Source organism: Hypanus sabinus, chromosome 19 (genome assembly GCF_030144855.1).
Source record: "Hypanus sabinus isolate sHypSab1 chromosome 19, sHypSab1.hap1, whole genome shotgun sequence".
Taxonomy (NCBI): domain Eukaryota; kingdom Metazoa; phylum Chordata; class Chondrichthyes; order Myliobatiformes; family Dasyatidae; genus Hypanus; species Hypanus sabinus.
Window position 1 is genome coordinate 71,626,995 of NC_082724.1, and position 14,117 is coordinate 71,641,111.

The window sequence follows — 14,117 nt, forward strand, 5'->3', positions numbered from 1 at the left end:
GATCATGGCTGATCATTCACTATCAATACCCAGTCCCTGCCTTGTCCCCATATCCCTTGATTCCCCTATCCATCAGATATCTATCTAGCTCCTTCTTGAAAGCATCCAGAGAATTGGCCTCCACCGTCTTCCGAGGCAGTGCATTCCACACCTCCACAACTCTCTGGGAGAAGAAGTTCTTCCTGAACTCTGTTTTAAATAACTGACCTCTTATTCTCAATCCATGCCCTCTGGTACTGGACTCTCCCGACATCTGGAACATATTTCCTGCCTCAATCCTATCAAATCCTTTAATTATCTTAAACGTTTCAATCAGATCCCTTCTCAATCTCCTCAATTCCAGTGTGTACAAGCCCAATCTCTCCAATCTCTCTGCGTAAGACAGCCCTGCCATCCCAGGAATCAACCTAGTGAATCTACGCCGCACTTCCTCAATTGCCAGAATGTCCTTCCTTAAACCTGGAGACCAAAACTGTACACAATATTCCAGGTGTGGTCTCACCAGGGCCCTGTACAAATGCAAAAGGACATCCTTGCTCTTGTACTCAATTCCCCTTGTAATAAAGGCCAACATTCCATTTGCCCTCTTCACTGCCTGTTGCACTTGCTCATTCACCTTCATTGACTGATGAACTAGGACTCCTAGGTCTCTTTGCATTTCTCCCTTACCTAACTCTACACCATTCAGACAATACTCTGCCCTCTTGTTCCTGCTTCCAAAGTGGATAACTTCACATTTATTCACATTAAATGACATCTGCCAAGTATCTGCCCACTCACCCAGCCTATCCAAGTCTCCCTGTATTCTCCTAACGTCCTCTTCGCATGTCACACTGCCACCCAGTTTAGTATCGTCAGCAAACTTGCTGATATAGTTTTTAATGCCCTCATCTAAATCATTGACATTTGGTACTAGCCTCCGTAGTATCCAAGACATCTTCAAGGAACGGTGCCTCAGAAAGGTATTAATAAGGACCCCATCTCTCAGGGCATGCCCTTTTCTCACTGTTACCATTGGGCAGGAGGTACAGAAACTTGAAGGCACACACTCAGCGACTCAGGAACAGCTTCTTCCCCTCTGCCATCCTATTCCTAATTAGACATCGAACCTGTGAACACTACCTCACTTTTATTATTTCTGTTTTAGCACGATTTTTTATTTTACTATTTAGACTGTTTGAGGTAACTTGTTTTTTCTTGTCATTATTCCCTAAACAATACAGTATAACAACTATCTACATCGCATTTACGTTGTATTAGGTATTATAAGTAATCTAGAAATGACTTAAAAGTACAGGCAGACCCCTGGTTATGAATGAGTTCCGTTCCTGAGTCTGTCTTTAAGTCGGATTTAAAGTCGGAACAGGTACATTGGGTATTATTCAGCGTCAGTTAGTCAAACGTTTCTCTAAGTATATAGTACATATTTTACCTTTCTATGCATAGAAGACACTTAAGAAACATACATATTTCAATAATTAAACCACTGCATTGCTTAGTAATATTTGTAGCTTTCATCGGGGCAGGGCCTTTCACATGCTCCATTAAAATTGTTCTGATCGTTGACCAACTGTGGCCTAATGCTTTTCCAATGACCGATGGTGTTTCACCTCTTTCCGATCGCTTTATTACTTCCACCTTATTTTCAATCATGATCGTGATTATTTTCGTGAACAGAAACACTGCGGATTCAGAGCTGCGCTGGGTCCTAATGTCCACCGCACTGAGACAGGTTAAATAAAGTTTGGGGTTCCGCTGGGTCCTAAAGACCACCGCACTGAGACAGGTTAAATAAGGGACTTGAGCATCTGTGGGGGGTCTCGGAACAAATCTCCCACGGATAAGGAGGGCCGACTTTTCATATAAATATATACTTACTATAATTGATTTATTTATTTTTTTCTGCATTTATCAGGTATTGCATTGTACTGCTGCCGCTAAGTTAACAAATTTCACAATATGTGCCGGCTACATTAAACCTGATTCTGGGTCAGATTCTGCTGGCACATGGCAATCTACATGCTGACTATTAATCAACAAAGGAGAAATTCTCCCCGTTTGCTCAGTCTCCCTGCACCCTGCTCTGTAACCATCAGTCCTCTGAGAGATCCACCTTCTCCACATCTTGAACATCCTCGATTTTGATCCCTTCAACTGTCAAAATGAACTCTGTATTCATTTTCTTAGATTTCTCTGTCTCCTTGCACCTTGAAAATACTCTTAAAAACCTACCTGTGTTGTGCATTTCTGATAACTCCATTATGGGAAGCTTTGGTAACGGTGCAGAAGATGTACATTGGAATGTTGCCTGATTAGAGGGCGTGAGCTTATAAAACTGGATTATTTTCTCTGGAGAATCAGAGACAAAGGACAGATCTGATAGAAGTTTATAAAATTATGAGAGATATAGATACATCAGACAATCAGAATATTTTTCCCAGGGTCAAAATGGCAAACAATAGAAGTTCATTTAAGGTTTGGCAGTGGTGGGGGGGGGGGCGGGGTGGATGGGGGGTGTCATTTTAAGGGAGATATGCAGGGCAACCTTCTCACACAGAGCATAGTAGGTGCCTTGAATGGGTTTCCAGGACTGGTGGTGGAAGCAGAAATGACAACATGTCATTTTATGTCCTATGGCTATCTCTTATGTCTAGTTTGGTGTTATAATCATACTATCATTGCATCATAGTAGCTTAGTAGTCGGCCCGACACTATTATTGCTCGAGGTGTCAGAGTTTGGAGTTCAGTCTCAGTGCCCTCTGTAAGGAGCTTGTATGTCCTCCAGATGGGATGCATGGAATTCATTTCCTGAGATTCTTTTTCTGTGAGCATACTTAGTAAATCTATAGAACAGTAACTATAAACAGGATCAATGGACAACAAGCTGTGCAAATGCAAATATAAATGAATAGCAATACATAACAAGAGCATGAAATAACAAGATAAAGAGTCCTTATAGTGAGACCATCTGACCATCATTTGGGGGAACACCAGAAATAGAACATGTAGTTATCCCCTTTTATTCAAAAGCGTGATAGTTGAGGGGTAGTAACTGTTCTTGAACCTGGTGGTGCAAGTCCTGAGGCACCCGTACTTCCTACCCGGCGGCAGCAGTGGGAAAAGAGCACGGCCCGGATAATTAGGATCTTTGATGATAGATGCTGCTTTTCTACGACAATGTTTCATGTAGATGTGCTCAATGGTCGGGAGGATTTTACCCGTGATGTACTGGGCTGAATCCACTACCTTTTGTAGGATTTTCTGCTCAATGCCATTACCAGGCTGTAATGCAGCCGGTCAGTAAACTTTCCACCTCACATCTATAGAAGCTTGCCAGGGTTTTCGATGACATGCTGAATCTCTGCAGACACTGAGGAAGTAGAAGCACTGTTGTGCTTTCTTTGCAATTGTATTTATATGATGAGTCCAGGATAAGACCTCCGAGGCAGTGACACCCAGGAATTTAAAGCTCTGATCCCACAGTCCAAAGACGTACAGGTCTGTAGGTTAATCGGTCATTGTAATTTGTCCCTTAAATCAAAGGTTGCTGGGTGGTGCAGCTTGAAAGGTGGGAAGGGCCTGTTCCACGCTATGTCTCCAAATAAAACTAAATAAACTTAAATAAATGGTGTTTGTCTTGTTTAGGAAAATAAACGTTCATGGCAGTAGCAAAGTCAATGTAAATTTATTATCAAAGTACACATATACTACCCTGAAACACAGGTTCTTGTGGACATACTCAACAAATCCATAAGAGAATAACAACCAGGATAGAACCATGGAAGACCATTGGGCGTTCAAACAGTGTGCAAAGACAACAAATGGTGCAAGTAGAAAAATAAATAATAACAACAACAAATATCGAGAGCATGAGATGAAGAGACCTTGAAAGTGAATCCATAGGTTGTTGGAACATTTCAAAGATGGGGCAAGTGAAGTCGAGGATTCCTTACAACAGCTCTAACATCCTGTCATTTTCAAGTGTGGCACGTTCTGCAAATAGGTTTATGTCATTAGATGGAAGCCCATGTTGTTCTGAGGAATTCTGGAAACTATAAAGTCAATACCAGGGAACTACAAAAGGAAAATCAGCCTAGTTCTTTCCTTGTCGCATCCAATTTTCTTGAATGTGGTGAAACTGCTGGGGAAGCAGACAGTGAGGCAAATGGAAATGCTGAAGCAGAAATTGATCGTCATGGTCAGGAAGTTATTTCAAGTGATTTTTCAGCCCATTGGCCAGACGTTGCAAGTATTTGGGAACTGCAAAGCTGAAAGTGTAGTGGGAATGAGCATTACCCTCCCCAATAGTGTGCCACATCTTTGTATTTCACTAGGCAAGTGTTTTAAAGACTCAGTGATTCTCAAAAATAAATCGTATGGTTGTATTTGGAATAAAATCAATTTAGTGTCAAGCTTGCACAGAGGGGCTTTAAAATACTAAACTAACATGAAAGCTTGTTGATAGTATTAATATGGAGATTTGACTTTCCCAGTAAATGGAGAATAATGCCAGCACACTTCCTGGGGTGAGAAGATTGCATTAACAAAGTAGATTTGTATTCTTTGGAGATCAGAAGGATGAGAGGTGATGTTATTAATACATACAGAATCTCACGCAATTATGTCGCAGTTGATGTTGAGATGTTTGCTTATGGGAGAACCTCAAACTGGGGATGTAATCCTAAGATAATTGGGTGGTTATTTAAAACTGAATCAGAATCAGAATCAGGTTTAATATCACTAGCATATGTCGGAAGACTTGAGTTTTGTGGCAGCAGTAGATTGCAGTGCATAATAATAAAAAATAAAAAAAATGTATACAAACTTAATTAAATAAGTAATCCAAACAGAGACCATAAAGAGAGAAAAATTAGTGAGGTAGTGTACAAGGGTTCCTTGCCCATTTAAAAATCTTATTAGAGACGGAAAGAAGCTGTCCCTGAAATATTGAGTGTGTCTTCAGGCTCCTGCACCATGATGGTAGTAATGAGAAGAAGCTGTGAACTGGATAGTGAAGGTTATTAATGATGAATGCTGTATTCTTGAGGCACCTCCCTTTGAAGATGTTCTTGATGATGGGGAGGCCAGTGTCCATGATGAAGTTCACCGAGATTACAACCTCCTGCAGCTTTTTCTGATCCAGTGCACTGGCCCCTCCATACCAGACGGTGTTGCAACCAGTTAGACTGCTCTCCATCATACATCTGTAGACATTTGTGTGAGTCTTTGGTGACATATCAAGTCTCCTTAAACTCCTCAAACTTGATGGAACACACACCAGTCCCCACTGAAGGATCTGCAGCGGAAAGGGTGAGCAGTTTCAAGTTCTTGGATATCAACATTTCTGAAGATCTATCCTGTGCTCAACATATTGATGCAATTGCAAAGCAGGCAAGCCGACAGCTATTCTTCAATATCTCTGAGGATCTATCTTGGACTCAATATATCAATGCAATCATGAAGAAGGCACACCAGCACCTATACTTCACTTCCTGGTATGGAGGCTTCAATGCACAGGATTGAAAGAGGCTGCAAGATATCCTAGATTCAGTGAGCTCCATCATCCCACCATCGAGGACATCTTTGAAAGGCAGTGCCTCAAGAAAGTGACATCCATCATTAACCAGTGAGCTGTGCCCTCTTTTCATTCCTACCATCGTAGTGGAAGTACAGGAACAGCTTCTCCCCCGCCACCACCATGATCCCAGGAACACTACCGCGCTATGCCTCTTTTATGCTAATTATTTATTTTATTTCTTGTTGTAACATACAGTAATTTTTATGTCTTGCACTGCATTGCTGCCACTAGAATCTATTATCGGAGATGATAAACCTGATTCTGATATTTTTCTGTGATTCTTGTGTTATATTGAAATAGACTAGATTTGGCTAATGGAAAAGCTAGACTCCCTCCCCATGTCCATCACATATTTTCAGGTAAACCTGGCAGTGCATTACCTGTCAAGTGGCATACCTGTGCAGACTGCTCCTTCAGTGCCTCATCTCAACCTTCTGAGCAGAACATATGTGCAATCCTGTTAGGTTAAATAGCTCTGTGTTCCTGCAACAACATGATACTTGCACGTGTTTCACTCTGCTATCCAGTGACTTGGGCATAAGATATGCAGACATCATCTGCAAATATGTGGTAGCAGGCAGAGCCACCAATGAGTTCTGGAAGTTGGGGGTTGGTTGGGATGTACTCAGGACATTCCATTTGCATGTATCCTGCCTGGTAGTGTGAGTCTTCATAATACGTATAAATCAGGTTTATTATCATCGACATAAGTGGTGAAATTTGTTGTTCTGTGGCAGTGGTACAGTGCAATGCATAAAACATTTCATAAGTTACCATATAAATAAATAAATAGCACAAAAGATGAATAATGACATAGTATTCCTGCAGCATACTGATGGATGGTGGAAGAGAAGACGCATTTCCTAAAATGTTGAGTGTCCCAGGTGGTGAATGTCCTTAATGTTTAACATACTTAATGTGTGTGAGTATATTCAGGAATACATTACATGGTCTAGCCTTTATCTTCTGCATTATCGTTGATTATTAACAGTCTTCAAATTCAAAGGGACTTGGTCATGGGTAATATGCACTGGCTTTTCCATTGTCTCCCATGTCTTGTGAAAGAATAGAAAAATGCAGTACCAATATTTCCCTGCACAGTCTGGAAATCTTATTGTCTGTGGTTTTGAGAAATGCTACTCTTCTGCCGCTATGCCACTGATATGAATCGTTCTGAATGCTTAACATCAATATCCTTGCTGTGGTAATTATCTTCACTTAGGATTACTCCCAACTAGTCACATTTACCCTTTCACAAATAGGCTCCTTCCTTGTGGTCTTCAATATTTTATAGTTCACAGTGAAATGGCTTGATTAAAGGGTCTTGGCAGCTGTCAGGTGTTCTTCCATGCCCTCATTATGGCAAAAAGCCCTGTTTTTATTTTGTGATCCTGTTACTCATCTCAGAGCTTTAATGAAGCCATCTGCTACTGAATTGATTTGTCCAATGTGCTCGTTGTCAGAACAGAGTGTTAAATCTAACAGCACTGGCATAGTGGCACTGACAGCATTGCTAGAGCAGTGGGCATTGACAGAGATATCCAGGGAGAGTGTCCAAAAATAAATTAATCTAACCTATTGTGTAAAATCTGAAGAAGAATAAAAAATCAACCCAGATGCTCAGAAATATCTAGGAAGATGTTTAGTTGCCCCAGAATTAGACCACGACCATAAGATACAGGAGTAGAATTAGGCCATTTGGCCCATTGAGTCTGCTCTGCCATTTCATAATGGCTGATCCAATGTTCTGCCCCAATCTCCTGCTTTCTCCCTATATCCTTCATGCCCTGACCAATCAAGAATCTATCAACCTCTGCCTCATTTATACTTAAAAACCTGGTCTCCACTGCTGCCTGTGGCAAAGAATTCCACTGATTTGCCACTTCCTGGCTAAGGAAATTCCTCCTCATCTCCATTCTAAGAGGACACCCCTCTATTCTGAAGCTGTGTCCTCTGGTCTTAGACTCTCTCACCATAGGAAACATCCTCTCCATATCGAGTCTATCAAGGCCTTTCACCATTCAATAGACTTCAATGAGGTCGCCCCTCATTCTCCTGAATTCTAGTGAATACAGGCCCAGAGCCATTAAACATTCTTCATATGACAAGCCATTCAATGCTGGAATCATTTTCATGAACTTCCTTTGAACCCTCTCCAGTTCCAGCATGTCCTTTCTAAGAGGCTCAAACCTGCTCACAATACTCAAGTGAGGCCCCACCAGAGCTTTATAAAGTCTCAATATTACATCCTTGCTGTTACATTCCTGTCCTCTGGAAATGAATGCTAACATCACATTTGCCTTCCTCACCACAGACTCAACCTGCAAGTTACCCTTTAGGGAATCCTGTACAAGGATTCCCAAGTCCCATTGCACTTCAGTTTTCTTTTGTATTTCCTCTTCATTTAGCAAATAGTCAACCCTTTCATTCTTCTACCAAGGTGCATGACTATACTCTTCCCAACACTGTATTCCATCTGCCATTTTTTGCCCATTCTCCTAATCTGTCTAAGCCCTTCTGTAATCTCTCTTCTTCCTCAAAACTACCTGCCCCTCCACCTATCTTCATATCGTCTGCAAGCTTTGCAACAAAGCCATCAATTCCATCATCTAAATCATTGACATATAGTGTAAAACGAATTGGTCCCAACACAGATCCCTGTGGAACACCACTAGTCACCGGCAGCCAGCCAGAAAAGGCTCCCTTTATTCCCAGTCTTTGCCACATGCCAGTCAGCCATGGATTTATCCATGTGGAATCTTTCCCATAATACATGGGCTTGTAGCTTGTTAAGCAGCCTCATATGTGGCACCTTGTCAAAGGCCTTCTGAAAATCCAAGTACACAACATCAACTGATCCTCCTTTGTCTATCCTGATTGTTATTTCTTCAAAGAATTCAAACAGATTTTATCAGGCAAGATTTTTCCTTGAGGAAGCCATGCTGACTAAGGCCTATTTTATCACATGCCTCCAAGTACCTTGAGATTTCATCCTTAACAATTGACTCCAACTTCTTCTCAACCACTGAGGTCAGACTAACTGGTCTATAGTTTCCTTTCTTCTGCCTCTCCCCATTCTTGAAGAGTGGAGTGACATTTGAAATTTTCCAGTCTTCTGTGTAGATATGTGATAGAATCTTGGACTGGAGGTTGGTGAGTGCAGAATTGAAGAGCTGTGTGGAAAAGGTCACAGGGAAAATTTGGAGGGGGTTGCTGATTGGGATTATCCTAAGTGCCAGCATAGAATTTTTGGGCTGAAGGACCTCCTCCTATGTCACCAGACAATTTTTGAGTATGGAAAAAAAGACTTATTTCCCAGCAGCTTATTTGAATGGTCATACTTCTGCCAGATTTCCTGGATTGTGCAGGAATCTACAAACAGATCACTGCTGGGTAATTCTAGCCAGGGGTAGTATAGCAGGAAGTATCTTTTTGGGAAGATATTGCCGGAAACCATGACTTCCACAGGGATCATTAGTAAAGTCCTAAAAGAATATCTCAATAAATAACTATTGGATTGGAAGAACTGAACCTATGTTTCCTGTCATAGGAATAATGACGTGTTATAAACCTGTCCCAATTTTCATAAATTAATGAGGATTTCCATTTCATGAAGTAGACAACTGGATTATCCAAAGAGCAGTGAAGTGGGTTGATATAGCAATTTGATTTTTGACCCAGATTCATACCACAGTTTGTGGGTGGAGTGAGTTAAAATCACACTTGATGATTCTAGAGAAATTAAAAGCAAGAATGAAACAGTGGTAAAGGCACATGACATTGAATCAGAATCAGAATATGTCATGAAATTTGTTGGATTGTGGCAGCACGAAAATATTATAGATTACAATAATGAAACTGTACCTCCCCTTTGATGGCAGTAGTGCAAAGAGGGCATATCTGAGATGATGGGGGTCCTTAATGATGGATGCTGCCCATCAGAGGCAATGCTAGGTGGGCTAGTGCCTATGATAGAGAGCTGGGTGGGGGGCTAGTGCCTATGATAGAGAGCTGGCTGAGTTTGCAACCCTCTGCAGCTGTTTTCTGATCCTGTGTAGTGCCCCCCACCCGCATACCAGAGATGCAACTAGTTAGAATGTGCCCCATGGTACATCTGTAGAAATTTGCTAGAGTCTTGGTGACATACTGTATCAAATCTAATGAAGTATAGCTGCTGACATGCCTTCTTTGTAATTACATCAGGATGTTGGGCCCTGGATAATTCTTCAAGTATGTTGAAATTGCTCACCCTTTCCACTGCTAACCCCTCAATGAGAACTGGTGTGTTCTCTCGAATCCCTGAAGGGGGAGTCAAGAAAACACACACTAAGGCAACATACTCAGTAATAATCTTCACTTCAGCTTGTGTAGTACATTTCCTAGAGTCAAGTTCAGCCTGTTTTCGTGCTTTTAATGATTCAGTGTTTAGATCTTTCTTAGCACTCTTGGATGAAACAAAAAATCATAAATGTCATTCCAGCACTTGAAAGGTTAATATTTTTTTTTCACAATGAATATTATCTAAAGTAGGATGGACCTCATCAGCACAGCTGCAGGGTTAAGGGGCAAAATATTTGTTTGTTTATTTAAATGAGATAATTATGTCATCAGGTTGTCAAGGTGTCTCCAGGGAAACAGGGTATTTGCTGAGGACAGTGAAGATACAATAATTAAAACTCAGATTCTGGTGTTCTTTTGAGAGGTCTTGTACAGGAATCACATGTTGAATCATCGAATGGCGGTAATGTAAATAATACAAATTAAATCTGTTTTAAAAAATTCTGCAGTATCAGAGGTGAATAAGTTCTCGTGTTTCTTCTCGAATGGCACCCCATTTGTAAGCACAATGGTGGCACACTTGGAAAATAATTAGCAGGCACCTGAGTGGTTTCAGTACACAATTTCAGATCCTGTAATATACCTGGTCATTCCTAGACTATCTTAATTATTTTGTTATGAAGTAATCAATTATTTTATTCTAATATATCATGCAAAAACTAATTATCCAAGTGAATCAGAATCAAGTTTTTGATCACTGACATACAGTACGTTGTGAAAATTGTTGTTTTCTGGCTGCAGTACAGTGCAAGGCATAAAAATACTATATACTATAACAAAAATGCATAAAAATAAAATAGTGCAAAATGAGAGCAATAATTGTGTCTTTCAAGAAAGGCAAGAATTTGTGGCGTTCTCCCAATCCTTATGATTAGATACAATTCTAGCATCTCAATTATCCCTATTATTTATGCTTGCACCTTAACAGAAAGTGTTGACAGCATTTCATTGAAGGCTGGACTAAAACCCACTTATCCACATCTCACAGAACTGTGATGCACTGTACAGGACATTGTACTCTCTTCCCACATCAGTCAAAAGCCCAATCATCTCCTATGGCTACTGCTTTCTATTCTATGCAATTGCATTATTGATGCAGTTCTTATTGTAAATGGAAGCAAGTAAGTGAAAATAGACAACTTTAAGTTTAAAGTTTATCCACAGGTGAGAGAAGGAATCAACATATCACCCAAATAAATAAGAAGAGATTATGTTCAATTAATGGAGACACAAAGAGCTGTAGATATTGGAGTAAGAAAATTGTTGTATAAATTGAGTGGGTTGAGCAGCATCTGTGGTGGGGAAAGGAACTGTGTGTGGACACCCTGCGTCAGGAAGGAGAGCGGAGAGCACTGCAGCAGTTTGCTGTTTGCTCCACGTTCTATTTCTGTCTGGTTAAAATGCAACAACAGTCACTTTTCTCACATGTCAGAGCAAGCTGCAATTAGGCTTTCATCATTCTACGATCAACTGTGGAAAGAAAAATAGAGGAACAAAGTTGACCATTGAACCCTTCGAGTTTCCTACCATTTGATGTGGCCTCGGCTGATCTGTATATGTTTTAGACAATAGACAATAGACAGTAAGTGCAGGAATAGGCCATTCGGCCCTTCTAGCCAGCATGGCCATTCACTGTGATCATGGCTGATCATACACAATCAGTACCCCGTTCTTGTCCTCTCCCCATATCCCTTGACCCTGCTATCTATAAGAGCTCTATCAAACTCTCTCTTGAAAGCATCCAGAGACTTGACCTCCACTGCCTTCTGGGGCAGAGCACACCACTCTCTGGGTGAAAAAGATTTTCCGCATCTCTGTTCTAAATGGCCTACCTCTTATTCTTAAACTGTGGCCTCTAGTCCTGGACTCACCCATCAGCGGGAATATGCTTCCTGCCTCCAGCATTTCCAATCCCTTAATAATCTTATATGTCTCGATCAGATCCCCTACCATCCTTCTAAATTCCATCGTATACAAGCCCAGTCGCTCCAGTCTTTCAATGTTTTCCCATTATTCGCCTTAGTCCTATAACTTTGATTGTATTAGAAAGGCTGGCTCGGTTATAGGAGTCAAACTGAACACACCAGAGGCTGCAGTGGAACAAAGGGCCCTGTGGAAAATCCTGGCGACTCTGGACAATGTTTCTCACCCTCTGCATGCCACCTTTGCAGATCACTTTTAGTAACAGACTAAGACAACTGCACTGCTCCAAAGAGCACCGTATGATTTCATCCTTACCCTCTGTAATGAGTCAACCTACAGCCAGAGAAGTGATGAACCCCCCCTCTTGTTAGGCTGTTTGGGGTGCTTACCTTTATTCTTTCTATCTAATATCTGTATATCTGTGCACTTGTAACCTTTGGGATCTATAAAGTATCTATCTATCGATCTATTATGGATTTATTGAATATGCCCACAAGAAAATGAATTTCATGGTTGTATATGGTGACATATATGTATTTTGATAATAAATTTACTTTGAACTTTAATATTTAGTAGCCTTACCTAAGTACAGGGATTGCTCTCACTCACTTTTCTTACAATTCACCAACAAATTGCTATAAAATAAATTGGGTCATTATAAACTATTTTCAGTTCCGAATATCTTTATTACTACCTACATCTCATTTGAGCAGCTGAGGGTCCACTGTTCTCCGAAATCCCCCACTGTCCCCATAGGGACCACAAGCTCCTCCTCCAAGGACTCCTGAGCATAACCCTGGAAGAGGGGCAGACAGTTGGCTTAGACAGAGCTTTCGACTGCCTGCTGTCTGGACCTGTGGGTGGCCAGGCTCGGGAGCATACACAATAGGAGATCCCCTGAGCAGCTCTCTCCACTCTGCACTGGGTGATCGTTGATCAGGAACTCGGGCTTGAAGAGTAACAACAACTTGAGGAGAAGCCTTTCAGATATTTTAACAGAGACTGCAATCTCTCACATTCCATGGTACACGGACTCCTTCTGGCCACAGAAAGGTCAGGTGGCTGAACATCTATGCACAGTATACAACACCTTCAGCTCTGTTCCCCAATGTACAGGGGAAGGGAACTTCGACTAGGAGCCTTACTCATTACCAGATTTTTAAAATAGAACTCCATTCCTCATTATGAAAAATTTAAAGCTCCAGGAAAAAAATTGTACGTTAGAAAGTACCTTTCTTTCAGGATCATGTTCCTGGTCCACAGCCCCAATCCTGATGAAGGGTCTCGGCCTGAAATATCGACTGTTTTCCATAGATGCCGCCTGGCCTGCTGAGTTCCTCCAGCACCTTGTGAGTGTTGCTTGGATTTCCAGACTTTGCAGATTTTTTCATATTTGTGCCCTCAACTTAATGGAGGATTTCAGTGTTTAATGTTGGAGCTTTTTCTGCAAGTTCTAATGAAAGATGCAACTGCAGGGTCTTTCTGATCTGGATGAGACTGATAATATTATCTTGGTCCTTGTTTGATGAAAGAATGCCAATATTCTTAGAGAACTACAGCACAGAAAGAGGTCCTTTGGCCTAGTCCCTTTGACCTGAACCTGGTCCAGAGGCCTCCATACCCCTCACATCCATATACAAATCCAAATTTCTTTAAAATGTTGAAATTGAACCCGAATCTACCATTTCCAGTGCCAGATCTCTCACCACCCTCTGACAGAAAAAGCTCCCTCCCATGTTCTGCTTAATGATTTCACCTTTCACCTTTAACCTATGACCTCTAATCCTAGTCTCACCAAACCTCAATGGAAAAAGTCTGTTTGCAGTTACCCTATCTGAACCTCTCATAATTCTGTGAAGCTCTATCAAATCTCCCCCCAATCTTTAATGTTCTAGGGAATAAATTCCTAATGTATTCAGGCTTTCCCTGTAACTCAGGTCCTCAAGTCCCAGCAACATCCTTATAAATTTTCTCTGCACTTTTTCAATCTTATTTACATCTTTCCTGTAGATAGGTGACCAGAAAGAACAGCATACAAAACTCCAAATCAGGCCTCAACAATGTCATATACAACTTCAACATAACTTCAACTCTTGTACTCAGTACTTTATTTATGAAGACCGATGTGCCAAAAAAGCTTTCTTAATGACCGTACCTATGTGTGATGCCACTTTATTCCTAGATCCCTCTGTTCTACTGCACTCCTCAGTGCCCTACTGTTTACTGTGTAAAACCTACCCTGGTTGGTCCTCCCGAAGTGCAATACCTCACACTTGTC

At 41.2% G+C, this 14,117-nt stretch overlaps 1 protein-coding gene across 4 annotated transcripts in view; it reads left to right on the forward strand.

Moving 5' to 3' along the window:
• Positions 1–14,117, forward strand: part of LOC132378043 (kelch domain-containing protein 8B-like) — a 179,215-nt gene that overhangs the window by 14,178 nt on the left and 150,920 nt on the right. The gene's annotated exons all lie outside the window — the stretch shown is intronic.